A 4,575-nucleotide genomic window follows, 5' to 3' on the forward strand; every position below is an offset into this window, starting at 1 on the left:
TCACACAGGAGAGAAACCCTATGCATGTGATACATGTGACTACAGGTGCACTCTACTAGCCCATCTTAAGGTACACAAGCGAACTCACACAGGAGAGAAACCATATGCGTGTGATATGTGTGACTACAGGTGCGCTCGCCTAGACAGTCTTAAGGTACACAAGCGAACTCACACAGGAGAGAAACCATATGCGTGTGATATGTGTGATTATAGATTCTCTGAAATGGGTCGCCTTAAAGTACACAAACGCATTCATACGGGAGAGAAACCCTACGTGTGTGATATTTGTTCCTATTCATGTTCTAACTCGTGTAGCCTGAGATTTCACTTTCGAACTCACTCAGGCGAAAAGCCCTATGCATGTGATACATGTGAATTCAAATGTATGTCATCCCATTCTCTCAGGCAACACAAGCGCCTTCATACAGGAGAGAAACCGTATGCGTGTGATATGTGTGATTACAGATGTAATCAATTAGCAAATCTTAAGAGACACAATCTAACTCACACGGGAGGAAAGCCCTAGACACGTGATAACACACTGCCAATGACATAGCTACTGTTTGCACGTGATATGTGTGGATACAGTTGCTCTCCAGAAATCGCTGCTATTCTCATATATGTTGTTTTAAACCCCTCCCCCCCCCCCTTCATCTTTTATTTTCCCATTGCTGATCAGTTCTCAGGAGTGGTTAGCACACTGTAAATGTATAGATAGCTGTCAGTTTTGTTTTTAACTTGCTGATATTTAGGGAAGGGATATAGATTAATTATAATTATAATTATAGATTGCATAGTTGCCCTTTAATTATAGATTGCATAGTTGACAAAGGAATGCGGACTAGAGCATGGTATAGAAGGTCAGACTGTATAGTCTACAAAGGAAAGTATCGAAAATCTGTGTGTGTGTGTGGGGGGGGTGTGTGTTTGCGTGCGTGCGTGCGTGCGTGCGTGTGTGTGTTTGCGTGCGTGCGTGTGTGTTTGCGTGCGTGCGTTGCAAAACCGCAGTTTTTTATAGCACCCCGCCGCTCGCTGAGCTCGTAAATTTATATCGTGAACGCACGCACGCACGCACGCGCGCACACACCACACACACCCACACACACGCAGATATCTCGTGAAATCCTGCAGGAAATGTCCTCTCCGTGATAATGTAAAGAGGATATATCCTCCGAAAATCCCTAACGGCGTAACTTTCGATCGATTACTGTAGTCGTGTGTGTGTGTCGTCATGCCCGCGCGCATTATGCTTGGCTTGGCGGGCCTCGAAACGGAGCTCATAGGCAGGCAGCAGCTCATCCCGGCATGCAATGCGCCCGATTACTCGTGTATAAACAGACATCTCGTCCTCTTTACATTTTCACGGAGAGAACATTTCCTGCAGGATTTCACGAGATATCTCTGGCGGGAGTAGGTAAGAACAAAGGACAGAGTTATAATTCGAACAAGTGAACATTTAGCTACACATAGATACCAAGATGGAGGCTGTTTGGTGTGTTTCTGTTCTGTAATCGTGTGAAATGAAGCGAGCGTCGAGCGAATTTTGCGATTACGCTTTCCTACCTGCTCTCTTATTCATGTTGTTTGTGCGCAGGGCGGGCGTGCAGTGTACTTGTGTGTTGCAGATGAGCATTTGATCGACATTTACGGGTAATTATCGGCAATAATAGGCGAAATAGAGTAGAGAAGCATTAAGACTTTGGTAGTAAATACATTTCGTGTTTACATTATATTTTTTTGAGACGTTCCAAGTGCCTGTGCAACCACCAGTCTGCTTTATTCACAAAGACCCCGCAAGCTGCTACAGTGCATACGTTTTTGTTTCTGTTTCGTGTTAGTGTTACGGTGACGTCAGAGCAGTGAGAGCGGCAGGGTTATACACTACATTGCCGTTAACTTCCTGTAAATACCGTTCAAATCACAGGCACTTGGAGCGTTTCAATAAAATATAATGCTAAATAAATACGAAATATATTTACTACCAAAGTCTTAATGTTTCTATACTCTCTTTCACCTATTATTGCCGACAATTTCCTCTAAATGCCGTCCAAATGCTCATCTGCAACAAACACTGGCTGCCGCCATTGCTGCTTCTGCACGCTGACACATAAATAGATTTCGTATTTATTTAGCATTATATTTTATTGAAATGCTCCAGGTGCCTGTGGTTCAAATGCTCCTCTGCAACACACAAGTACACCGCACGCACGCCGCTGTGCATAAACAACAATAAAAGACGTTTTCCCACCGATAGATGGCGCCACTATGCTATATTCAAAGTGCTTATAGCGACTGAACATATATATATATCAGAAGTAGATAATAGTGAAGAAGTGTGACTTCAATAAACAAGGGAAATTCGTCATTTACTAGCCTTAGAATACCTACGATTTACTACGCGTAACTCAACCAACTTGAGCTCAAATCGTACACAGTATATTTGCCTAGCATCGTGCGAAATCGTTTCCTGTTGCCAGCAAACTAAATGTATAAACCACCTAACTTGAAACAAAAGGCAGCTACTAGCGACTATTGCGCACTCTTGCTCCCTGTGGCTCGCTAGAAGCTGCCTTTTATTTCAAGTTAGGCTGTTTATACATTCGGTTTGCTGGCAAATGAATGGATAATCGTGTCGTACATTTTAGTCTGTATCTCCGGATTGCGGGTGTATACGAGGAAACGATTTCGCACGATGCTAGGCAAATATACTGTGTACGATTTGAGCTCAAGTTGGTTGAGTTACGCGTAGTAAATCGTAGGTATTCTAAGGCTAATAAATGACGAATTTCCCTTGTTTATTGAAGTCACACTCCTTCCCTATTATCTACTTCTGATATATATATATAACTCTTTTTCCAACTTTATGATAACCATATATCTGAAAGTAACTAACCCCTTTTAAGATGACCTTACGATATCTTTCTATATCTCTCTTTGTATCATGGTCATTGTTCTGACAATAGTGCATAAATCTATGTTATATGCTCATAGAACATACAACAAACCCAATTAGTTCTCAATTGTAGTTTATCTAGGATATACGAAATTTACCCGGTCGCTCTAATAATTACAATGCAATAAATCTACATTACAGTTACCATCATTTTTTAGACATTGAGAAGACCATATATATCTGCTGAATATGCCCACCATACAGGGACTATAATATATTTTTCCCAGTTTTGACAATATAACCAACCTATGATTTAAATCATACTAATATTCTAAAATGTTAAGTGAGCATGGCCTATATCCGATGCTCTTCTATATTATTGTACTGATGTGATGTTATGGATTCTTGATGTATAATTGATGTGAAAATGGGTGAAATAGTATTCAAAAATAGTTAAAAAGTGAACAGACACGGATATGAATGATGTCATTTTTCCTCGGGTATATTTCAAAATAAATGCTTAATAACGGATCAACGTTTATTCTCTTGTGGAATTCTTGCTAAGGAGTGTCATCTATAACTTCATCACAAGCACTGTGTGTGTGTGTGTGCGTGCGTGCGTGCGTGCGTGCGTGCGTTCACGATATAAATGTATGAGCTCGGTGAGCGGCGGGGTTTTATATAGGTTTAACTGTGGTTTTGCAACGCTACATTAGGCTAGTAGTTTCGCATGAGGTTAGTTTTTGCTTAAAATTTAAACAAAATGCGAATAAGTAGTTTAAAGTGATAGCAACTGTTGAGCATAGATTAGAACAGTCGCGTTTGGTCATGCAATACAGTGACGTGCAACATGTATTGAAGCTGGTTTCAGCATCGGCTTATTTTCTTCTCCGGTTTCGCGGCAAACGGTAAAGTATTCTGATCGACCCACCCACCTGGAGTTGTTGACAGTTAACTCCAGCCAACATTAAGCAACAGCGTCAACGTCAAGCGGTTTACATTGCGATGTGGGCACCCTGAAAACGCTGCTTGGTAGTGAAGTGCCACAAAGTCGAGAAATTGGCGTGCACGCGTGAGAAACAGATATAAACGGGTCCAGGTTAACCGACTTAACAATACGAATGCATTCCAAGGGGCCGTGGGTATCTGCGTTAGACGGTTAGGACTATTATTATTATTTTTTATTTTTTTATTTTTTTATTTTTTTATTATCCCATGCATTTCCGCATTCCCATGAGAATGGGGTGAGAAGATGAGGATGGCATAAGATACATTACATATTATTACATCGTCATCATATAATACGCCGTAATGATGGCACAAATATAACTAGACAACTCGCATATTTTCGCGTGAAGTGGTGATTATGTAAGCTATACCCGCCCAGACGCTTCCGTACTATGGCTGCCGTAATCCTGCATGGCTCTCGACTCATCAATTCTAGGCCTAGGGTGAAACCTGATCCTTCCCGTAAGAACTGACTCCTAGGTGTAAGATTATTATCCCGCTATAACTTATGTTATTATAAAATATTTTCTGATACGAAATCTCTAGATCTACCATGCTCCTGGTTTCACTCAAAGGAAAATTGTCATATTGCCTGCGCACAAGCATCTACTATATAATAGTAGAAAGAGCCGAAGTGTCGTTTTACGTATCTCCTCCGAAACCGTGCCGCGTGT

The sequence above is a fragment of the Priapulus caudatus genome, unplaced genomic scaffold (genome assembly GCF_000485595.1).
Source record: "Priapulus caudatus unplaced genomic scaffold, Priapulus_caudatus-5.0.1 Scaffold491, whole genome shotgun sequence".
In the NCBI taxonomy this organism is placed as follows: Eukaryota; Metazoa; Priapulida; class Priapulimorpha; order Priapulimorphida; family Priapulidae; genus Priapulus; species Priapulus caudatus.